The sequence below is a fragment of the Mandrillus leucophaeus genome, unplaced genomic scaffold (assembly GCF_000951045.1).
Source record: "Mandrillus leucophaeus isolate KB7577 unplaced genomic scaffold, Mleu.le_1.0 Scaffold34, whole genome shotgun sequence".
NCBI lineage: Eukaryota > Metazoa > Chordata > Mammalia > Primates > Cercopithecidae > Mandrillus > Mandrillus leucophaeus.
Window position 1 is genome coordinate 911,372 of NW_012103587.1, and position 25,453 is coordinate 936,824.

General features: G+C 47.0%; 1 protein-coding gene across 2 annotated transcripts in view; it reads left to right on the top strand.

Annotated features, from left to right (window-relative positions):
* The window catches only part of LOC105545830 (filamin-interacting protein FAM101A), a 431,833-nt gene that overhangs the window by 248,793 nt on the left and 157,587 nt on the right, over positions 1-25,453 (top strand). For both annotated transcript variants that reach the window (XM_011988875.1, XM_011988876.1), the window contains one exon: positions 4,904-5,098. The gene's annotated coding sequence lies outside the window, so the exon portion shown is untranslated. The remainder of the gene's footprint in view (positions 1-4,903; positions 5,099-25,453) is intronic.

Below are 25,453 nucleotides of genomic sequence, written 5' to 3' on the forward strand. Positions count from 1 at the left end.
TTGCTCTTGTTGCCCAGGCTGGAGTGCAGTGGCATGGTCTCATCTCACTGCAACCTCTGCCTCCCGGGTTCAAGTGATTCTCCTGCCTCAGCTTCCCGAGTAGCTGAGATTACAGGTGTGCACCGCCACACTGCCCAGCTAATTTTTTGTATTTTTTAGTAGAGACGGGGTTTCTCCATGTTGGTCAGGCTGGTCTCAAACTCCCGACTTTAGGTGATCCGCCTGCCTTGGCATCCCAAAGTGGTGGGATTATAGACGTGAGCCAGTGCACCTGGCCTAGATCAATACTTTTTTGTTGTTGTTTTTGAGATGGAGTCTTGCTCTGTCACTCAGGCTGGAGTGCCATGGCACGATCTCAGCTCATTGCAACCTCTGCCTCCCAGGTTCAAGTGATTCTCCTGTCTCAGCCTCCCGAGTAGCTGGGACTACAGGCATATGCCATCATGCCCAGCTAATTTTTGTATTTTTGGTAGAGATAGGGTTTCACCATGTTGGTTAGGCTGGTCTTGAACTCCTGACCTCAAATGATCCACCCACCTCAGCTTCCTGAAGTGATGGGATTACAGGTGCGAGCCACCATGCCCGGTTGGAAGAGGCTGTTTCACGGCATCGTCATCCTTGTTTAGGAATCCCCAGTAATCCAGTTAATGGCCGTGCATGGAGGCAATGAAGAGAATTGGTGTGTAAAGATGCCGGGAAGAAAAGATCATGGAACCATTTCCTGGAGAGATAGTGGTTTTCTTGACCCTTTGTTTCAGATTCGGATTGGTTGACAAAAAAGCCAGTTTGACAAAACAGCCAAACTGTAAAATATTTAAAGAGGTTTATTCTGAGCTAGTATGAGTGACCATGGCCTGAGGAACAGCCTCAAGAGATTCTAAGAAAATGTGTCCTATGTGGACAGGTTGTAGCTTCGTCTTATACATTTTAGGGAGACAGAAGTTACAGGCAAAGACATAAGTCAGTACATGGAAGGTATATATTTATTTGCCCCAAAAAGGTGGGAATCTCAGTGGGAGGGGAGACTGGTTACAGGTCACAGGTGGATTAAAAGATTTTTTGATTGGCAATTGGTTGAAAGAGTTACGCTTTGTCTGCAGACTTGAGGTAAATGCTTGAGTTAAGATAAGAGTGGTTGCAGAAGCCGAGGTCCTTGTTATGTAGATGAAACCTCCAGATGCAGCCTCAGGGAGAACACGGTAAATACCTCTTTTCAGACCTTGAAGATGTCAAACTGTCATTTAATCTCTTCTACATCTGGGTAAGATGGAGAAAAGGAAGAAGATTCTCTTTAGATGCAAATTTCTCCCACAAAAGACAACTTTGGGGCTGGGCATAGTGGCTCACACTTGTAATCCCCGCACTTTGGGAGGCCGAGGTAGGCAGATTACGAGGTCAGGTGTTTGTGACCAGCCTGATCAACATGGGGAAACCCCGTCTCTACTAAAAGATACAAAAAAATTATCTGGGTTTGGTGGCAGGCATCTGTAGTCCCAGCTAGTCAGGAGACTGAGGCAGGAGAATAGCTTGAACCTGGGAGGTGGAGGTTGCAGTGACCTGAGATCACATCATTGCACTCTAGCCTGGGTGACAGAGCGAGAGTCTGTTTCAAAAAAAAAAAAAGACAACTTTGAAGAGTCATTTCAAAATATGTCAAGAAATAGATTTTGGGGTAAACAATTTTGATTTCCCTCAGGGTCTGCTGTCATGTGATGTTATATTAGAGTCAGGTTAGAATTTGGTATCTTATGGCCACAATGAGGTCTTCTGTCAACCTTATGATCTCTTTTATTTTATTTTATTTTATTTTATTTTATTTTTTGAGACAGTCTTGCTCTGTCTCCAGGCTGGAGTGCAGTGGCATGATCTCGACTCACTGCAACCTCCACCTCCTGGGCTCAAGCGATCCTCCTGCCTCAGCCTCCCAAGTAGCTGGGACTAGAGGTGTGTGCCACCATACCCAGCTAATTTTATATTTTTAGTATAGATGGGGTTTCACCATGTTGGTCAGGCTGGTCTCAAACCCCTGACTTTGTGATCCACCTTCCTCAGCCTCCCAAAGTGCTGGGATTACAGGTGTGAGCCACTACACCCAGCCTATGATCTCTATTTTAATGTTAATGCCGGTCAGCTGTGCCTAAACTCCAACAGGGAGGGGGAATAATGAAGTGTATCCGACCTCCCTTCCCGTCATGGTGGGGAATTCATTTTTTCAGGTTTCCCTTGGCCCAGAAAGAGTCTGTTCAGTTGGTTGGGGGTGCTTAGGATGTTATTTTTAGTTTCCAAAGCAAACATATGGTCCCACTCTGTTTGCCTGTTTTTGGCTCAGGCAGGAACATGTGACCCAGTTGCAGCCAATGAGATGTCAGGAGAAGTCGACTGGGGGCTTCTGGGAAATGGTTCTTAGCTCCTAGAAAGAGATACAAGGAAGAGATGGCCCCCTTCTCACCTCAGGATGTTGTGTGTGGATGTTTGCCTGGAGCTGTGGCAGCCGTTTCAATGCCATGAGGAGAGACATGAAGATGGCAGTGAAGACAGAAAGAACTGGAGTCCTTGCTGTTGTAATTAGCTGCAGAATTAACCACCTCTCGAACTGCCCTACCTCTGAATGCCTTGTAAAGGGAGAGGATAAATGTCTTTATCATTGAAGCACCTTTTGTTGTGTTTATTATTTGCAACCAAGCAGATCCTGACTGTTACAATGCTTGATGCTCCATTTCATGCCAGCTACGAGAAAAAGGTGGGACAGCTGGTCAGCCAGCTGAGTCTAGGGAGAATCCTGAGCTTATTAACCCGTTGCTGCCTGCGTCGTTGGCCTGTGCCTATAAAACGAGAGATGTTGCTTCCTTTTTAGGTCCACATCATGATAGCACAAGCCTTCACCAGCCTCTGTAAAGGAAATGAGATTCTTTACAACAATCTCACTGGGGAGTTTCAAGAGGGCCCCCTTACAGACATGGTGGAAGAGGAAGCACTCAGTCTCTTCAAAGCTTCTCATCTGAATGAGGCTGCTCTCTCCCTCTGCCTCCTGTGTTAATCGGGGACAGCATTAGGGGAAGTCTGCATCTGCAGACCATTTTGGAGGAGTGAGCTAGTGACTGCAAAGTGCTTAGAACAGTGCCTAGCCCATAATAAACACTCAGCAAATGTGGCTGTTGTTATAACTAATTTTTTTGTTTGAATTGAGATGGAGTTTTGCTCTTGTTGCCCAGGCTGGAGTGCAGTGGCACAAACTCAGCTCACTGTAACCTCTGGTGCTGCATGAGGTGATGTGTTTGCAGAGGTTTTTTTTGCCCTTGAAGAGCACTTATGACTGGAGAGCAAGACACATGCCGACAAGCAGAAGCTGATGGGCTTGCTGTCATGTGGGAAAGTCCTTGGATGAGCTGTCTGCTTGCAGGGAGGTGTCTGCGGCTCAGGTAGGGTGTCCCAGCTCGGTGGATCTCTGGGTTCCAGAGTTTATTTGGTGTAACCTCTGCCTCCCAGGTTCAAGTGATTCTTATGCCTCAGCCTCTTGAGTAGCTGGGAATAATTATAGGCGCCCACCACCATGCCTGGTTAATTTTTTTATTTTTACTAGAGATGGGGTTTCACCATGTTGGCCAGCCTGGTCTCGAACTTCTGACCTCAGGTGATCCGCCCATCTTGGCCTCCGAAAGTGCTGGGATTACAGGCATGAGCCACCATGCCCAGCCTATTATAACTAATTATTCTCCTCTTTGTCTTAGGGATGTGTTTGGCTTTAAATGCCACACAATCTGCAATGCTTGAGGGATGTCCCCTGAGAGGACTAAAGAACTGACAAAGGAGGAGAAGGAAATAATGGGACAGGAGGAAGAAACAGTGAGAAGAGGAGGGGAGTGGGCAGGAGGAAATGAGGAGAGGAAGAAAAAGAGGCCAAAGTAGGGGAGAGAGGGGCAGCTGGTCCCTGGAGCCATCTATGTCCCTGGTTTGCAGAGAACATTCCCAAGGGAGTCGTGTTCCTGTTGCTCATTAATTCCCTGATCAACTGGCCCCTTGTTGGGCTCTTGCCGGGAGCAGTTGAGTGTCTTCTAACTGAGAGCAGCTGAAACTTAAAGGGTTTTGCATCGTATATTGTTTCCGGAGCTCCCTTTTTCCTGTGGCTTCTGTTTTTCTTATTAAATGCTGCTGCTGAATTTGCAGCTGAAAGAAAAAGTACTGAGGAAGGCCTTGCCGCCCTTAAAGCTTCAGTGGAAAAGTGGGTCTCCACGCTCAGAGGTACTTTCTAGCTGTCCAGTTTACAAATGAACTGGCAAGGCAAGCTAGACCTTTCATCCAAGAGTCCAAATTAATGTTGCCTCTGAGTGTTTGAAGGAGCCACGAGGTCTGACTTACGCACGGCTCTTTCTTCCTGGCAGAACCTGATGGGTCTGTTTCTGTTGTTATATCTGGGGAACTTCTCACCAGGAAGGGACAAGCTTGTTGTAAAAAACTTGGTGAGTTTCTGCCTGGTTGGCAGTCGCAGGAATACTGGACCACTTGAGGGAGGCTCTGGGATCCCTACATCTTTCCACTGCTTCCTGAACCAGAGAGTATAAGGGGACAGGAAAGAATTCACTCTTCTCTGCTGAAGTTCAGAAGCTCTAATGGGGTAACAGCCAGAACAGGGGAGCCGGCCTAGAGGCTTGGGTTTCCTGCTTATGAGTGCACCCCGCAAACATCCAGAACCGCGGGGGGCCCCCAGGGTTGAAGCAACAAGCCACAGGTCCAGCACTTGGCTTTTGGACCCCTTGGTCTCAGCAGTGGCTGTGTGTCCACCCATACATTTGTTACTCAGCATCACTGTGGCCACTGCTGATCGATACTTATGAGGTGTTCAGAAGTCACCGACAAAGTAGCTGCCTGAGCTCAGCTTCTCCTCGTCACCTTTTCTCCTTTCCAGGCTGTATTTGTGCGAGTCTTCGTGGACCATGGTGCTGCACGAGGTGATGTGTTTGCAGAGGTTTTTTTGCCCTTGAAGAGCACTTACGACTGGAGAGCAAGACACACGCCGACACGCAGAAGCTGACGGGCTTGCTGCCACGTGGGAAAGTCCTTGGACGAGCTGTCTGCTTGCGGGGAGGTGTCTGCGGCTCAGGTAGGGTGTCCCAGCTCGGTGGATCTCTGGGTTCCAGAGTTTATTTGGTGAAACACAACAGGGGTTATCACTGTGGCCCACTGTGGCCCGTGGCAGGGCTGAGCTGCCAACTTGATGCCCGTTGTTAGGAACAGATGTGAATCGTGTGTCCGGATGAATAAGCCTCACCCTGTGGAGCCTCCATGCTGTAGAGAACTGGAGGAGCCCAGGTTTGCAGAGTCTGCAAGCTGATTGTGTCTATGCGAGGAGAAATCCCTCACTCAGAGGGTCTGCATTCCAAGAGGGCTGGGAAGTGAAGCCCAGTCTTTGTGACTTCTCTTTTCAGACCCAGGAAACATGGGTTCTGTGTTCCCTAAAAGCACTCTGTAGACCGTTTATCACGTGAGACCTAGTTATTTGTCTACTATATGCCAGGCAGTAGAAGTAAAATGATGATGAAGTCATAGACCCAGAGTTCAGAGAGCTCGGTGGCTAATGAGAGAGGTGATTACAATGCAGCATGATGAATGAGATAACAGGAATAAGAGAAGGCTCACTCGGCCTAAGCATGATGGCTGGAGGGAGTCTTTTCCCAGGAGACAAGGGGGCCATTGCAAGAGGAGGCCAGATGGGGAGAGGAAGAGCGCGGCCGGCAGAGGGAACAGCCCTGCTGAAGACAGGCAGGCTGGAGAGAACTCCATGTGCTGTGGACCTGGGAGTAATTAATTTCCCCTGAAAGCAGAGGGGGGCTGTTTTCGTGCTTATTTGTATCATATATTTCATCTTTTGTAAATTTCCCATTGTGTTTTAACATTTCCCTGTGGGTTTTAAAAATGCCTGCACACATTGTTTGATACCCTTCCCTTCAAAGAAGGGAGTGTGGGTTGGATTTAACCACCAGGTTCTAATGAATTAAGTTAAGTGGAAGTGCCTGTGTGTCTTTGGAGACTAGGCAGTGGGCAGTGAACTAACTCTCTCTCTCTTTCTCTGTCTCTGTCTCTTCATATGTATCTGTCTTTCTCTCTCTCATTTGCCCTGAAGTGAGCTGCCATGTGGAGAGGCCCACATGGTGAGACTGAGGCCTCCAGCCAACAACCAGGAAGGAGCTGAGGCTCTCACTAACAGCAGAGGGTGTGACCTTGGAGGCCCAGCAAGCCTTTAATGGCCACAACCCCAGTGTACCTCCTGACTGCATGAGACACCCTGAATTAGAATCCCCCTAGTTAAGCTGCTCCTGGATTCCTGACCTTCAGACAGTGTGAGATAATACATGTTTGTTGTTTGAGCTGCTGAGTTTTGGGATAACTTGTTACACAGCAGTAGGTAACTAATACACCAGTCCATGTCCCCTGCTCACTTTGTTTGAGGGAGTGTTTGTCTTTAGTTGATTTTTGGAAGTTCTTTATATATTAAATTATGAACCCTTGGTATATATACATGTTGCAAAAATTTTCCCATTGTAATCTTGTATATGCTTTTGAAAACATATATATGCATACTTTTTAAAAACCCAAACACCATTCATTATATTTTCTGCCTTTGGTGACATTTAGAAATGTATTAGGTTGAAATTGCTAATATTCAATTGTTATTGACTGGCAAGAAATTAGACCTAATAGTCCCCACCACAGAATCATGTACATTTTTTTCCCTGTATTTTTCTCTCCACACTTTTATGGTTTTGATATTAAAATTTAAGATCATTTGTTGCAGGACAGGTGAGCACCAAAACTGGGGCTTAGCCTGGGAGGATTCTTAGCTTTGCCCAGGAAAGAACTGAAGGGTGATCTGGTGGTGTTAAACAGCAATATTTTATTCAGTGCTCTTTCTCCTTGTGGAGCAGGGCTAACGCATAGGTAGTATGCCCAGAATCCACAGCCTATGGGCTCCTGCAAACTGTGTTTATACCCACTTCTATCTGCTTTCAATAACATGCAAATTAAGGGGCAGGTTAATGCAAATCGAGGGGTGGATTATTTAGAACTTTCTAGGAAAGCAGCAGTAACTTCTGGGTCATTGTCATGGAAAGGAGTGATAACTTCTGGGTCGTCGCCATGGCATTTGTAAACTGTTACGGGGCTGATGGGAGTGTCCTAGGTTAATGAGCAATAAGGACAGCCAGGGATCACTTTCATAGCCATCTGCTTGTTCCTGCCTCTGTTTCTTTACTTTATTCTGTCTGAACCAGATTTTGTCTTGGTCAACAGGGTTGTGACCGGAAAATAAGTCCTGCTGGTTTCCTACCTCGTCTTGACTTGTCTTTGGCTTCTTCCTTCACTTGCTTCTTAAATGATGCTATTTCCCTGACCATAATCTATTTCTATCCCCTCTTCATATTCTCCTTGGGCAACTGTGTGCAGCCCACATGTCTGCTCCCTCCTGTGACGATGGCTCCAGACTCACTTCCCAGCCGGGACCCACCTCTCCAGGGTGGGCTAGGCATCTCCACTTGGGTGCCTGGAGACATTGTAAATTCCACATCTCACCCTCAGACATGTTCTCACATTCCCATTTCTTAGCAAACAGCATCCCTAGACATGCAGATCCCGAATCCTAAAACCCTACGCCCAGTCCTTCACCAGCTGTCACAGGCCACCAACTGACTCTTCTCTAAAATGTCCCCAGCACCCTGACTCCCCTATCTGTCAACATAACCACTTCCCAAGTTGAATTCTTCCATGTTTTTCTCCAGAACAACAGCCGAGGCCCCCTAAGAGGTCTTCCTGCCTCAGTTTCAATTCATACGAGTGATCTTTCTAGACCCCCAAAGTGACTTGAGAAGTGACTTGCACAATGTCACGCAGCAGAAACAAGAATCCTGCTCGGTGGCCTCCCAGTGCTTCCTTGCTCCATAATTCATGAGAGAGGCATCTGCAGAACATAACCCTGTCCCAGCTTTCAGGGTGCAGCTCAGACAGGAGCCAGACACGTGGCTAGCCAGTCCCATGAGATGCGAATGCTGTCATGGAGGAGTGGGGGCAGGTCGTGGAAGCAGGGAAGCTACTCAGCTACTCAGCCTCCCTAGTAGCTGGGATTACAGGCACCCGCCACCATGCCTGATGCTGTTAACTCCACATCATTCCACGGTTTCACATTCCTGGCAGGACAATCTCCAAGGTTCCTGGCTTCCCATAAAGGCACAGCCACCCTGAAGCCAACCATATTGGGCGTCCTGTGATTTCCCAAGTGTACCACACTCCTCCTGGCCCTCTCTTCTAGGGGTCCCTTCCCCTTCCTTGCCTGTCAACATGGCCACTTCCCAAGCTGAATTCTTCCACATTTTTCTCCAGAACAACAGCCTTCAAAACTCAGCAGGAGCCTCTCCTCCCGAAATGCGGAGCCAACACTTCCCTGCTTCCACGGCCTGCCCCCACTCCTGCATGACAGCATTTGCATCTCATGGGACTGGCTAGCCACGTGTCTGGCTCCTCTCTGAGCTGCAGCTTCCCTGAAAGCTGGGACAGGATTATGTTCTGTAGATGCCTCTTTCATGAATTGTGGAGCAAGGAAACACTGGGAGGCTGCCGAGCAGGATTCTCGTTTCACTTCTCGGGGTCTCAAAACATTTCACAAAGTTCCATGTTTGTTGTTGTTGTTGTTGTGAGATGGAGTTTCGCTCTTGTTGTCCAGGCTGGAGTGCAATGGCACTATCTTGGCTCACCACAACCTCCACCTCCCAGGTTCAAGCAATTTTCCTGCCTCAGCCTCCTGAGTAGCTGGGATTACAGGCACCCGCCACCATGCCTGGCTAATTTTGTATTTTTAGTAGAGAAAGGGTTTCACCATGTTGGCCAGGCTGGTCTCAAACCTCCCACCTCAGGTGATTCACTCACCTCAGCCTCCCAAAGTGCTGGGATTACAGGCATGAGCCACCGCGCCTGGCCTAACTTCCATGTTATTAAGGAAAAAAAGGTAGAAATAAAAAACATGCCTAAAGAATAAGACAAAAGGCAAAAAAATTTCTGTTGTTTCCCCTGCCCCAACACATACAGCCTAAATACTTTCTTTCTCATATGAGGAAATCCTATGTAAAGGGACCAGATTAGTTTTTAGTTATTTGAAACATCCACTGAACTAAGGAGTTTTGTACCAGCGAAGCAATGGTGGTGAGGGAGGGAGGGTTTGGGAGCTGACTAGTTCTCTAGACAAGTTGGGGGAGAGAATGAGGTTTGGCCTCGGGTAGAGTGCTGTGGATGTGTTGGGGAATGCAGCTTAGGAAAGGTGAGTAAAACCACAGAGGAGGTGAGTATGACCCCAACAGATGGGATGGTTAGGAATGGGAGGCTAGGGACAGTTGCACTGTCTTCTAAATAAATGTCTCTTAACCTGGGGAGCGTGACTATGTGTTAGAGCAGCGGTCCCCAACCTTTTTGGCACCAGGGACCGGTTTTGTGGAAGACAGTTTTTCCACAGACCAGGCTGCAGGGTGCAGGAATGGTTTTGGCGTAATTTAAGTGCATTCCATGTGCTGTGCACTTATTTCTATTATTATTACATACTCATTATAATGTAGAATCAGTGGGAGTCCTGAGCTTGTATCCCTGCAACTAGATGGTCCCATCTGGGGGCGACGGGAGACAGTGACAGATGATCAGGCATTAGATTCTCATAAGGAGCACAGAACCTAGATCCCTCGCGTGCACAGTTCACAATAGGGTTCTCACTCCTGTGAGAATCTCTTGCCACTGCTGATCTCTGACAGGAGGCGGAGCTCAGCTTTGCTTTGCCCACCTGCGGCTTACCTCCTGTGTGGCCTGGTTGCTAACAGAACTGATACCCATCTGTGGCCCAGGGGTTGCGGACCCCCATGTTACAGATTCTGAAAGCTCTCTCTGAGAATGTTTTAATTTTGTCTCCATTTCAATGAGTTTCATTTCTCTCTTGTGACTTAAAACCCAACAATGTCTATTTCTCACCATTGTGGGATTAGCTGGGTGGCTCTCCTGTTCCCCGTGGTGTATGCTGCGTCTGGAATGTCTGAGATGGCTTCTTTCAAGATGGCGGCTGGCCCCTCAGCTGGGATGATTGGCAGGTTGGCACCTGGACGGTCATCTCTCTCTCCTTATTGCTACCGTAGGCTTTGCTGTGGCACTGTGCGCTCAGAGTAGCTCAAACTCCTCACATGGTGGCTGTCTCCAACAGAAGGGACATGGAAGCTGCCAGTCTCTCGCACAGCCTCACTTCTGCCCGTTTTATTGGTCAAAACCAGTCCCAGGCCTGCCCACATGGGGGGTGCAGCACACACATCTGGCGTGGGGGAAGGCGTTGATGGCAGCTGTCTCTGGAGACACTCTATTTCACAACGACAATATTCCCAATCACTTGGTTGAGTGCTTTGTGACTGAGGACATGTGACTTTGGTGTCCACGACTGCCTTTGCATTTATGATTATATTTGAACCAACTGCCACTACTTTAATTGCTCTGGATGTTAGCAAAGAACAGAGGTTGACTTACTGTGCCAATGACCATCCCTGCCCAGTGAGGCCTGAATGGCCGTGGCATATGGTGCCAATGTGGTTTCCCACTCCTCTGGTGGACTTAGCTCCCCACAGCGGGTCCAGAGGCCAGCACCTTATTTGAGCTGTGAGAGGTGACTCCATTCCAGGACAATGGCATCAACTGCCACATTATATCACTGTTTTTTTAATTAAAAAAAAAAGTTTGGCCGGGTACGGTGGCTCACGTCTGTAATCCTACAACTTTGGGAAGCCAAGGCAGGCAGATCACCTGACATTGGGAGTTTGAGACCAGCCTGACCAACATGGAGAAACCCCATTTCTATTAAAAATACAAAATTAGCTGGGTGTGGTGGCGCAAGCCTATAATCCCAGCTACTCGGGAGGCTGAGGTTGTGGTGAGCCGAGATCATGTCATTGCACTCCAGCTTGGGCAACAAGAGCAAAACTCCATCTAAAAAAAAAAAAAAAAAAATATTGAGAAGATGGTATAGAAATTCCCCTATACCTCCCCTCGACAGTTTCCCCATTATTGACATCTTGCATTTAGCACAGGACATTTGTTATAATGAATGAGCCACTATTTATACATTACAGTGGTCCCCTATTATCCTCAGGGCACATGTTCCAAGACACCCAGTGGATGCCTGAAACTGTGGATGCCACCAAGCCCCATATCTCCTATGTTTCTTTCCATCTGATAACTGAGGCAGCGACTAAGTGACTGACAGGTGGGTAGTGTCCACAGCGTTGATACGCTGGACACAAGGAAGGCTCATGTCCTGGCAGGATGGCACAAGATTTCCTCACACTGTGCAGCATGGCGCGCGGTTGAAAACTTACAAATTGTTGATTTCTGGAATTTTCCATTTAATATTTTCAGGCAGCTGTTGACGGTGGGTAATCAGCCACGGAAAGCAGAACTGCGGATAAGGGGGAACTCCTGTGTTACTAATGAAAGTTCTTAGCTTACATTAGGGTTCCCTCACTGTTTGCTTTCTGCAGGCAATGGGTTTTGACAAATGCATAGTGCCGGAGCGCCCATGACAGTATCACATAGAGTAGTTTCACGGCTCTGAAAATCCTCTGTGCTCCGCCCACTCATCCCTCCATCACCCTAAACCCCTGGCAGCCACTCATCTTTTTACCGTCTCTATAGTTTTGCCTTTTCCAGAATGTCGTTTAACTGGAATCGTATGGAGTCTGCTCAGATTAGCTTCTTTCACTCGGCAATATGCATTTAAGGTTCTTCTAGGTCCATCCATGGCTTGATAGCTCATTTCTTTTATCACTGAATAATATTCCATTGCATGGGCGTATCACAGTTTATCCATTCAGCTCTTGAAGGATGTCTTGGCTACTCCCAGGTTTTAGCATTTATGAATAAACGTGCCATAAACATTTGTGTGCAGGTTTTTTATTTTTTAATTTTTTGAGGCAGAGTCTCGGTCCATCGCTCAGGCTGGAATGCGATGGCGCAATCTCGGCTCACTGCAACCTCTGCCTCCTGGGTTCAAACAATTCTCCTGCCTCAGCTCCCCGCGTAGCTGGGATTACAGGCACTCACCACCATGCCTGGCTAATTTTTGTATTTTAGTAGAGACAGGGTTTCACCATATTGGCCAGGCTGGTCTCGAACTCCCGACCTCAGGTGACCTGCCTGCCTCAGCCTCCCAAAGTGCTGGGATTATAGGCATGAGGCACCACACCCAGCCCATATGTAGGTTTCTGTGTAGACATAAGCTTTCAGATCAGTTTGACAAATTCCTAGGAATATGATTTTTGGATCGTATGGTAAGATTATAATTATCTTTGGAAGATGCTGTCAAACTGTCTTCCAAAGTGGCTACACCATTTTGCATTCCCACTGGCAACCAGTGAGGATTCCTGTTGCTCTATGTCCTCGCAATGTTTCGTGTATTTCAGATTTTAGCCATTACATAGTGGTATGTAGTGGTAAAAACAAGTAATTGTTTTTATAAATTAAAAAAAAATGTAGTTTTATGTTATTTATAAGTTGGTTTTAGATGGATAATTGTTTAAGAAGTCTAAGCATCCTCATTCATTAATTCAGTAGATATTTGTTGAGCACCTACTATGTGCCAGATATGTTTTAGTAGCTCATGACACAGCAGTGAACAAAGTAGACCCAAATCCTTGTCCTCTCAAAGCTGAGATTCTAGTGGGAGCAGATGGGAGATCTATAAGGTCAGCAAATAAAACAAATAGGAAGATGAGTGGGGATCAGAGCTTTGGAGAAAGAGGTCAAGGGAGTAGGGGTAAGGGGATGCTGGGGAGGGCTGTGTGCATCATCTCAGATGGGGGCCAGGATGGGCCTCCCTGGGAGGGACATCTGCATGGCCTTAGAAAGGTCAAGACAAGGAGTGGTGGGTGTGGGTGGCCTGCCTGAGGACCAGCAGCACCGCCAGGAGGCAGGAGTGGAGGGATGAGGGCACCACGAGGAAGGGCAGCCAGCCGAGCGACTGGGAGGAGATGGGGGAATCACACAGGACCTCCTGGACCATTGTGAGAACTTAAGCTTTTGCTGTGAGTGAGATGTGAGCCCTGGCAGAGTTTTGTGCAGAGGAGTGACAGGAACGGGTGAATGCTTTAAAAGGATCATGTTGCATGTTAAAATACAAGCTGGAGCATGTCACTCTTCTGTTTAAAGCCCTGCAATGGTTCAGCCTGAGATGCCAGTGGCCTTGCCGGGAGTGGACAGCAGGGGTTGCATTCTAGAGGTGTCCAGAAGGCAGAACCAATAGGATTTGCTGACAAATGGCACAAGTGATACAAATGACAGAGAGCAATTGGGGATGGCTTGAAAACATTTGACTTGGACAGCTGGAAGGCTGGATGGCGACTTTATACCTGGTTTCAGGTTTTTGTGTTTTAAATCACATTCTCTGTTGCATAGTTTAAATAAACAGCTTGAGGTGTCTTTGTGGGAATTTTAATGCCTTGCCATGGAGTCCGGCACATTGTTCAAGCTGATGAACTCTGGCTCAGAAAGGGTATTCCTGTGCAGCAGGACTATAGAATTTATTGTCCAAACTGGGGCATCTCGAGTGAAAAGGCTGCTGTTTCTAATCACACTGGGACAACCCACGTAAACCTGGGCTGCCCCAGGCAAAATGGGATGTATTGATGGTTTAGTGAGTGATAGTTCCTGAAAACCCAAAGAGCGAGGCAAAAGGCAGAAAGACGGGGAAGAAGGGAGAGAAAAAGGCAAGGATAAACCTGCCCACAGGTGAAGGTTGAGGGGCGCGTTATCAGGAGGGATGGAAAGTGAAAGACAAGGTTTCTTCTGCCCAGGGAGGTCTGGAATGGCAGGGGCCCTGCTATGGGTGTTGAGCCCCCAGGTAGCTACCATCCTCATTTTATCTAGGGTGCTCCCTCTGTCATCACTTCACTTTCAGATCTGTCAGCTCCAGATGGCAGTCAACACGTGGGACTGGACACGGGATAAAGAGCTCGGGAAAAGGAAGTCTCTAATCCGGAGCGAAAGGGAAGAGCTTGTAACTGATCACGCATGCCTGTGGGTCCAGGCGTCGTTTTGGAGCAGCTCTGGTTCCTGAGACCCCGGGCTGTGAACAGGAGCCAGAGGGGTGGACTAGGCTGAATGCTGGTCCTCCCAAAGATGTGTCCACCCAGAACCTGTGAATGTGATTTTATTGGGAAAAAAGGTCTTTGCAGATGTGATTAGGTTCCGTGTCTTGAGTAGTAAATAAAACAAAGTCCCCTGCCCTCGGAGCGGGCGCCATAGCACGGTGACATCCCCGATGTCACGCTGGTTAGTGTGGGAGCTGGGAAAGAATGTGTCCCAACAAGGTCCTTTCCACTCAACCTGCTGACATCTCTGATGAGAACTGCAGGGGCTCCCCATGTCTCTCCAAGCAAAAGTCAGAGCTTTTTCCAAGGTCTCTGTCACCACACACACCAACCTATTCCCTCTCTCATCTCTTCCTCTCATCCACACTGCCCCAGCCACCCCAGCCGCCTCACTGTTCCTGGAGCCTTCCAAATATGCTCCCTGCCTCAGGGCCTTCACACCTGCTGTGGCTGTGCCTGGAACACTTTCCCCCCAGCTTTGCCTAAATCCCTGTGATCGCTTCCTGTTGCTGCTGTAACAGATGATCACAAACCGAGTGCTTAAAACAATGAACATTCATTATCTCGCACTTCTGGAGGCCAGAAGTCCAAAATGCCTCTCACCAGGCTAAAACCAAGTCGTCCACAGGGCTGCGTTCCTTCTGGCATGCTATGAGAGGCTCTATTCCCTGACCTTGTCCAGCATGTAGAAACTTCCTGAATTCCTTAGCTCATGGCTCCTTCCTCCATCTTCGAAGCGCACATTCCAACCTCTGATTCCGTCGTCACTTCTCCTCTGACCTGATCCTCCTGCCTCCCTCTTTTTTTTTTTTTTTTTTTGAGATGGAGTCTCGCTCTGTTGCCCAGGCTGGAGTGCAGTGGTGAGATCTCAGCTCACTGTAACCTCCACTTCCCGGGTTCAAGAGATTCTCCTGCCTCAGCCTCCTTAGTAACTGGGATTACAGGTGTGCACCACCACACCTGGCTAATTTTTTTTTTGTATTTTTAGTAGAGATGGGATTTCACCATGTTGACCAGGCTGGTCTCAAACTCCCGACCTCAGGTGATCCATCTGCCTCAGCCTCCCAAAGTGCTGGGATTACAGGCGTGAGCCACTCAACATGCCCGGCCACATGTATTCTTTATTATCTGCTTCCCCCAGTAAAATGCCAGCCCCACAGGGCAGGGATCTTGACCATTTTCCTGCTTCCTCAACAGGAATTCAGAGGACCTGAACAAGGGTGCTATTTATTGAAAGAAAACACGAGAGCAATTAGCCAGTGCCACCCACAGGCACGCGTAGCTCAGACTCCAGACGGACGGTTCCAGACTCAGAGAGCTCTGTGCTGTTCCCCTGCACACGTGGCCTTGAAAGCAGCTGGCTCAGTGGCCCGGGTTCTAGGCTTGCCACAGCTCTGCTCTTCCTGACCTCCAGCCTGGGGCCTGGGGCCTTTTTCCAATGTCAAAACGATAGTAAAAGGCAATTCAACAGCACTCCAGTGATGATGGGATGTTTTCCTTTTTTTTTTTTTTTTTTGAGACGGAGTCTGGCTCTGTCGCCCAGGCTGGAGTGCAGTGGCCGGATCTCAGCTCACTGCAAGCTCCGCCTCCCGGGTTCACGCCATTCTCCTGCCTCAGCCTCCTGAGTAGCTGGGACTACAGGCATCTGCCACATCGCCCGGCTAGTTTTTTGTATTTTTTAGTAGAGACGGGGTTTCACCATGTTAGCCAGGTTGGTCTCGATCTCCTGACCTCGTGATCCACCCGTCTCGGCCTCCCAAAGTGCTGGGATTGATGATGGGATGTTTTCTAAGATATAATTTTCTAAGTCTTAATGCTTCCAGTTTCTGCCATGTTGGGAGCGTTTGGCCGTCTTTTAGAAGCGAAGTCTGTTTTATTGGTCTTAATCTTGTTCAGTTGTTTCTCTGGGGCCCTCAGGACACTGTCAGGGCCTTGGAGACAGCTTTGGCAGGCCTTCTGGGGGAAAGTGCCTACTGGTGATAGAAAAAAACGGGGCCTTGGTCTGCTGGATTCCCAAAAATGCAGGCATTCCCAGCTGCTGGCTAGCTGGCACTCAGGGCCCAGGCTGCAGCTGCAACTGGAAAAAGAGAAGGGAAAAAACGGGAGGAGGAGGAGGCTTTGAGAGCAGCTTTTCCGCACGGTTCCAGGAAGCTAGACTGGGTATATCTGAACGAGGTAGTTCATGGTAAAATCAGAAAAAAAAAAAAGAAGAAAAAGAAAAACCACAATGGAAAAGCAAGGGAAAGAACAGTTTCTTCTAATGAGAAACCCACAAAGGCCATGTGAGCTAATCCTACCCTCCCCTTTGCTAGTTATCTTTTTGCTGGGTTGCATAACTGGAGAGGGAAAAAGATCCTAGGACTGAGAGTTAGAACACAGAGGTTTTGTTTCATTTTTTTAATTAAAAACATTTTTTTATTTCCATAGGCTTTTAGGGAAAAAGATGGTATTTAGTTACATGAGTAAGTTCTTTAGTGGTGATTTGTGAGATTCTGGTGCACCCATCACCCAAGCAGTATACACTGAACCCAACTTGTAGTCTTTTATCCCTCACCCACTTCCCACCCTTTCCCTGAGTCCCCAAAGTCCATTGTGTCATTCTTATGCTTTTGCATCCTCATAGCTTAGCTCCCACCTATAAGTGAGAACATACGATGTTTGGTTTTCCATTCCTGAGTTACTTCACTTAGAATGATAGTCTCCAATCCCATCCAGGTTGCTGTGAATGCCATTAATTCATTCCTTTTTATGGCCGAGTAGCATTCCATTGTATATATATGCCATGGTTTCTTTATTCACTCGTTGATTGATGGGCATTTGGGTTGGTTCCACAATTTTGCAATTGCAAATTGTGCTGCTATAAATATGTGTGTGCAAATATCTTTTTCATATAATGACTCCTTTTCCTCTGGGTAGATACCCAGTAGTGGGATTGATGGATCAAATGGCCATTCTACTTTTAGTTCCTTAAGGAATCTCCACACTATTTTCCATAGTGATTGTACTAGTTTACATTCCCATCAGCAGTGTAGAAGGGAACGCGGAGGTTCTAACCGAACTCTGCCTTGAAGATGAGCTGTGTGACTTTGGGTAAATCACTCACCCTTTCGGAGTCTCATTTTCCTAATCTGTACAATGAAAGGATAGTAATTACTCTAGCTTCCGAGACTGTGGGGAAACTCAAATGAGATAATGTACAGTGTTATTAGTATTAGCATCGCTATTGTTATGATTCCAGTTTTGCAGATGGAGAAACAGGGCTGGACTGTTGAGATGTGGACTCCCAGGTCGTTACTTCTAATTTCTAGAATCCTTGCTGGATTCCTCCTTTAAGGCAACTTATCTAAGCTAAATTTAATGTAGTCTATTTCGGCAATTGTTTAAAATTTTGAAGATTCACCTGAATAGCAGAACTTTCTTACCTAAAGCAAATAATATCTAATTTATAAAAAGTTAACTTCTCAAGAGTGTCACCTCTACCTTCAGGAGGTTCATGTGTTTATAAAGATGTGGTTTCTACTTGCTATTTGGACATAAAAAAGAGGTTCTTAACTAGGGAGAGGTTTGAAATAATGATTTCAGGATGTTATAATACACATTTGGTACTTTAAAAAAAAAATGGAGTAGGGGAGAGGTTTGACTGGGAAGAGTAATGTTTCACCACCAAGTGGCTCAATTAGAGCCTGAATGAGAATTGCTTCTCACCTCCTATATTCATGCCTTTTGTAATGTGACCTTGAAGCTTCTCCAGTCCACAGGTGGCAGGTATTCCCCACCTTCTGTGACTTGCCCTAGCCAGGAGAATGAGAAGAAAGTGATGATGTGCCAGTCCTCAGGCTAGGCCTCAAGGGGTGTTGTATGTTTCCACTTAATCACTTCAGTCTCTGCCACCATTGTGAGAACAAGCCTAGTTAGACATGTGGAGCATAGGTGAGCCATCTAGTGGTTCCTGCTGAGGCCAGCCTGGATTAGCCAACATCTAGCCAACTCCTAGACATCTGGGAGAGCCCAGCCAAGATCAACAGAGCCTCCTACCAACCACCCCAGACGTGTGGGTAGTGAACGCTCACTGGTGTTTGCCTCTGAACTTCTGCAGTTGTTTGTTTTGCAATGATAACTGACTGATACAAGTACCAAGGCCAGATGAGTCTCAGAGGAGCCATTGAACCCACCCTCCTTTACCAAAGCCCCTCTGGGAGAAATGTCCTATTCCTGGAGCATTATAGATACATTAAAGACTGTGCCTGACTTTGAGTGACACATGTGAGGTGTTTGGGAATGTGCTTGGTGCAGCCTCTGCTGCCGCCAGCTGGTGCCCTGCCCTAAGTCACTTTCTGGGTGTGGCTTGGGTTGGGTTGGCCTGGAGGGGAAAGAGCCACCTCATCTAGTTTCCCTGGAGTTTGTGCTGGCTTCTGGAGGTTCCATATCCACTGAGTTCCGCAATAGGAAAAATAGTAATCATCATCATCATCATCACCACATATATTTATCAGGCCCTTACATACTAGGAATGAACTGGACTGTTTCGTTATATTCTCTCATTTCTTTGTCACAATAGTCCTCTGAGGAAGGTTGTTATCCCCCATTCTATAGATGAGTTTATTAGTCCATTTTCATGCTGCTGATAAAGACATACCTGAGACTGGGAAGAAAAAGAGGTTTAATTGGATTTACAGTTCCACATGGCTGGGGAGGCCTCAGAATCATGGTGGGAGGTGAAAGGCACTTCTTACATGGCAGTGGCAAGAGAAAAGTGAGGAAGATGCAAAAGCAGAAACTGCAGATAAAACCATCAGATCTCATGAGACTTATTCACTACCACAAGAACAGTATGGGGGAAACCACCTCCATGATTCAAACTATCTCCCATTGGGTCCCTCGCACAGCACACGGGAATTATGGAGTGCAATTCAAGATGAGATTTGGGTGGGGACACAGCCAAACCATATCTTTCCACCCTTGGCCCTTCCAAATCTCATATCTTCATATTTCAAAACCAAACCAATCATGCCTTCCTAACAGTCCCCTAAAGTCTTAACTCCTAACAGACCTCCCAAAGTGCTGGGATTACAGGTGTGAGTCACCTCGCCCAGACTGGAATGCTTTTAACAGCACTCAAGTCACCTCTTGAATGCTTTGCTGCTTAGAAATGTCTTCCAGCAGATACTCTAAATCGTCTCTCTCAAGTTCAAAGTCCCACATTAACCCCAAAGTCCACAGCCCCAAAGTCTCATCTGAGATAAGGCAAGTCCCTTCCACCTATGAGCCTGTAAAATCAAAAGCAAGCTAGTGACTTCCTAGATACAATGGGGGTACAGGTATTGGATAAATACAGCTGTTACAAATGGGAGAAGTTGGGCAAAACAAAGGGCTTACAAATCTGAAATCCAGTGGGTCGGTCAAATTTTAAAGCTCCAAATGATCTCCTTTGATTCCATGTCTCACATCCAGGTCATGCTGATGCAAAAGGTGGGTTCCCACAGTCTTGGGCAGCTCCGCCTCTGTGGCTTTGCAGAGTACAGCCTCCCTCCTGGCTGCTTTCATAGGCTGGCGTTGAGTGTCTGTGACTTTTCCAGGTTCATGGTGCAAGCTGTCGGTGGATCTACCATTCTGGGGTCTGCAGGACAGTGACCGTCTTCTCACAGCTCCACTAGGCGGTGCCCCAGTAGGGACTCTCTGTGGAGACTCTGACCCCACATTTCCCTTTTGCACTGGCCTAGCAGAGGTTCTCCATGAGGGCCCCACCCCAGCAGCAAACTTCTGTCTGGGCATCCGGGCGTTTCCACACATCTTCTGAAATCTAGCTGGAGGTTCCCAAACCTCATTTCTTGTCTTCCATGTACCTGCAGGCTTAACACCACATGAAAGCTGCTAAGGTTTGGGGCTTGCACCCTCTGAAACCATGAGATGAGCTATACCTTGGCCCCTGTTAGCAACAGCTGGAGCACCTGGGATGCAGGGCACCAAGTCCCTAGCCTGCACACAGCATGGGGACCCTGGTCCTGGTCCACAAAACCATTGTTTTCTCTTAGGCTTTCGGATCTGTGATGGGAGGGAATGCCATGAAAACCTCTGATGTGCCCTGGAGATATTTTCCTCATTGTCTTGGGGATTAACAGTCTGCTCCTTGTTACTTATGCAAATTTCTGCAGCCAGCTTGAATTTCTCCTCAACAAATGGGTTTTTCTTTTCTACTGCAACATCAGCCTGCAAATTTTCCAAACTTTTATGCTCTGTTTCCCTTTTAAGACGGAATGCTTTTTTTTTTTTTTTTTTTTTTTTTTTTTTTTTAAGAGATGGAATCTCGCTCTGTCATCCAGGCTAGAGTGTGGTAGTGTGATCTTGGCATACTGCAACCTCTGCCTCCCAGGTTCAAGTGATTCTTCTGCCTCAGCCTCAGTCCCGAGTAGCTGGGACTACAGGTGCTTGCCACCAAGCCTGGCTAATTTTTGTGTTTTTAGCAGAGACGGGGTTTCACCATATTGGCCAGGTTGGTCTTGAACTCCTGACCTTGTGATCCACCCGCCTCAGCCTCCCAAAGTGCTGGGATTACAGGCGTGAGTCACTGCGCCCGGCCTGGAATGCTTTTAACAGCACTCAAGTCACCTCTTGAATGCTTTGCTGCTTAGAAATGTCTTCCACCAGATACCCTAAATCATCTCTCTCAAGTTCAAAGTTCCACAAATCTGTAGGGTTGGGGTAAAATGCCTCCAGTCTCTTTGCTAAAACAAAACAAGAGTCAGCTTTGTTCCAGTTCCTAACAAGATCCTCATTTCCATCTGAGACCATCTCAACCTGGACCTTATTGTTTATGTCACTATCAGCATTTTTGTCAAAGCCATTCAACAAATCTCTAGGAGGTTCCAAACTTTCCCACATTTTCCTGTCTTACTCTGAGCCCTCCAAACTGTTCCAACCTCTGCCTGTTACTCAGTTCCAAAGTTGCTTCCACATTTTCGGGTGTATTTTCAGCAATGCCCCACTCTACTGGTACTAATTTACTGTATTAGTCCATTTTCATGCTGCTGATAAAGACATACCTGAGACTGGGAAGAAAAAGAAGTTTAATGGATTTACAGTTCAGTCATGGTGGGAGGTGAAAGGCACTTCTTACATGGTGGTGGCAAGAGAAAAATGAGGAAGATGCAAACGCAGAAACCCCTAATAAAACCTTCAGATCTCATGAGACTTATTCACTACCACAAGAACAGTATGGGGGAGAACATCCCTACAATCCAAATTATCTCCCACTGGGTCCCTCCCACAATATGTGGGAATTATGGGAGTACAATTCAAGATTCAAGATGAAATTTGGGTGGGGACACAGAGCCAAACCATATAAATGAGCAAAGTGAGGCTGACTTCATTTAATTGCCCAAAGCCACCCAACTAGAAAGTGCCGCAGTCAGCCTTGCACTCAGACAATCTGCTTGAGTGAGAATCCCGACTCCACCACAGCTGGTTGTGTGATCTTAGACAACGCACTTCACTCCTCCAGACTCAGTAACCTCCACCAGGAAACAGTGGTAAGAATAGCGCCTCTCTTATTGGGTTGTGGTGAGGACTGAAAGAGGTACTACTTGGGAAGGGCTTGCAACATGATCTGATGTTCAAGAAGTACTCTAGTTGTGTTAGCTACCACTATCATTGTTATTATTGTTGCTATTTTTATTACTCAAGGTCATGCCTTTTCTCCCCCAGGGTCAAGGATGGTCTCACTCAAGGTGAGAGAAGGGACCATGAACTAGTGGGGTTTTTCTTTTCCTTTTTTCTTTCTTTTTTTTTTTTTTTTTTGAGATGGAGTCCCACTCTGTCACCTAGGCTGGAGTACGGTAGTGTGATCTCAGCTCACCACAACCTCCACCTCTCAGGTTCAAGTGATTCTCGTGCCTCAGCCACCCAAGTAGCTGGGATTACAGGTGAGCGCCACCACACTCTTGCTAATATCTGTATATTTAATAGAGACAGGTTTCACCATGTTGGCCAGGCTGGTCTCGAACTCCTGACCTCAAGTGATTCACCTGCCTCGGCCTCCCAGTGTGCTGGGATTACAGGTGTGAGCCACCTAGCCTGGGTTTTTTCTTTAATTTGGAGGAGGGAGGGGAGCTTTGGTTCTGACCACAGAGTGTGAACAAATTTTGGTGTCTGTGACAGAAGTAGTCTAAGGTGACCCATTGTCCTGCGGTGATGTCTGTGATGGAGGGGTTTCCTGGGATTTGAGATTGTCAGTGCTAAAACTAGGAAGGTCCTGGGCAAACCAGGACAAATGGGTTACCCTACAGCAGAGCCAACATGCCTGAAGCTGTTTCCCCGGGCTTGGTTCTGACTTCCAGAGGTTCCACTTCCAGAGGTTTCCTAATAATAAACATAGGTTAGATTAAAAGCAGACAGGAGGGAGAAGGCAGCTGCCCTCTCAGGAGGAAAGTGAGCAGTGGCTGCTAAATCACAGACCTCACCTTAACCCAGGGGGCTGGATTAATCCAGGTGTCCCTGGACAGCGGCCTGGACCTCTGCACGTGTCCCCTTGTTGGGTCCCCATTTTCCATCATTCTTGGGGCTTTCTTCAGGCTTACTCTGGGCAGGCAATATAATGGCCTCTTCCTGAGAGTTCCCTGCTGCTCTGACCCCGAGAAGGAAGCTGGGGTTCTTGGGAACCTATGGCCTGTCACAGCTGCCTTAGGGATCATGCACCTTCATCTCTCCATGTGAAGGTGCACAAAACCTTACTGTTTGGACATGTCACGAGTGCCAGCAGCCCCTCCTCTGGTTTCTGGTCACACATGATGGCTTGAGCTTGGAGGCTCTGCTGTGCAGGAGACAGATTCTGCCGCCTTCGCCACTCAGGTCTGTTTTCCAGCCATGGCTCTGGCAGTGAGTCTGATTTTATCCCGCAAAGTGATGTCCTGTGACCGTTCGATAGTTCCCTGAGTCACTCAATAAGCTGGTTGGGCCCCATCTCCCTGCCCTCTTGTGAGTGCAGAGCAGAGCCATGCTTCTTCGTCACCCCTCTTTCTGGCTCTCACATTCGCAGGCTCATTTTAGAGTTTTCTGAATACATGGGAAACTTTCACATCCCACAGTGTTCCCTCTTCCAGCCTGGTGCAGAGGCTGTGTGGCCTGACAGTCAGGAACCTGTGCTCCAGGAATCTTGGTTCTGCTACTTAGCAACTGAATCGGGCAATTCTTTTCACCTCCAAGATCTCAGTTTCCCCAACTGCAAATGGGAAACAAGTATGTTCTAGTTATCCATTGCTGCACTAAAAAATCACAGCAAAATATGGTGGTTAAAATAATAGTTGGTTACTAGTTCTCATGGTTCTATGGTGTATTAGTCCGTTTTCACACTGCTGATAAAGACATACCCGAGACTGGGCAATTTACAAAAGAAAAAAATTGAACTTACAGTTCCACATGACTGGGGCAGCCTCACAATCATGATGGAGGGCAAGGAGGAGCAAGTCCTGTCTCACATGGATGGCAGCAGGCAAAGACAGAATGAAGAAGATGGAAAAGCAGAAACCTCTGATAAAACCATCTGATCTCATGAGGCTTATTCACTACCATGAGAACAGCATGGGGAAACCACCACCATGATTCAATTATCTCCCACTGGGTCCCTCCCACAACACATGTGAATTATGGGAATACAATTCAAGGTGAGATTTGGGTGGGGACACCGAGTCAAACCATATCATATGGTATGAGTAAACAGGGCTCCATCACTGTTCTTGCTAACAGTGTCTCCTGAGGCTGCAGTCAGATATTGGCTGGAGCTAAAGTTACCTGAAGGCCCGCCTGGGCTGGTGTCCAAGATGGCGCACTTCTGCGGCTGGTGGTTGATGCTGGCTGCGGGCTGGGAGCTCAGCTGGGGTTGTTAGCCTCAGTGCCTATACATGGCCTCTCCATGTGGCTGGACTCCAAGAGGGAGTGTCCTCAGAGCAAATATTTCAAGAGAAGGGAAGCAGAAACTTCTAGATCTCTTCAAAGCTAAGCACTGGGCTGGCATGACATGATTCTATTAGTCAAAACCTTCAAGGGGGTAGCAGAGTTCCCCGTGTTGGGGGGGAATGGCAGTGTGTACAGGGAAGGGACAAGTGGGTGGCAGGCTCCCACAGAACATAATATATCCTGGCATATATCACAGAATGACACCCAGCCCACAGTGCTGTGGCAATGCTTTGAAGGGATATGCAGGGGCAGTGTCTGGCACTTAGCATGTACTTGTGAAATGCTGCTGGCTCCCAGCATTCATTGTTAAAGAAGCAGAGGTTGGAAGAGTCTTACATACATGTATCAGTCTAACTAGGCAGGAGTGAGGCTGGAATCTAGGGGCCCCATCTGCTGAAGCCAAGCTCTCCAGTGCTCCAGAGAATAACCAAAGACAAACTCAGGAACAGAATAATAATCATAATAGTTACAGGTATTATATATTATCTAAGGGAGAATAAGATAACTGTAATAATATTAGTTGTAAGTATTATATATTATAGAGTCTAATATAACTATAATCATAATAGTTACAAGTATGTATTATCTAATGGAGAATAATATAATTATAATCATAATTGTTATAAGTATATATACTATATAGAAAATATTAACTATTTTATTAATTATATGTTATATATACTGTATAGTATATATAATATAATTAACTATTATGTATTTGTTATGGTTTGGCTGTGTCCCCACTCAAATCTCATCTTGATTTGCAGCTCCCACAATTCCCACATGTTGTGGAGGGACCTGGTGGGAGGTAACTGAATCATGGTGATGGTTTCCTCCATACTGTTTTCCTAGTAGTGAATAAGTCTCACGAAATCCGATGGTTTTGTAAGGGAGAATTTCCCTGCACATGCTCTCTCTTTGCCGGCCGCCATGTAAGATGTCACTTTGCTCTTCATCTTCTGCCATGATTGTGAGGCCTTCCCAGCCATGTGGAACTGTGAATCCATTCAATCTCTTTCCTTTATAAATTACCCAGTCTCAGGTATGTCTTTATTAGCAGTGTGAGAACAAACTAATACAGTATTATATATACTACATTACATATAATTATTGCATGTAATATGTATACTATTATATACGCCTTCTTGTATAGAATGTATAACACTCTACCTGTTGTTATTGTTGATCCCCCTTATCGCACCCTCATTCCCTTTGTAGAGCTGGGAAACTATACAAGTAACAGGAAGCCTCTCCTTGCCTCCCTGATGACAAAGGCATCTTCCACTTTGCAGACCTGGGTGGAAGGGGGGTGGGGTGGGGCCTGACTGATTACCAGCAGTGCTGGGCTATCTCAACTC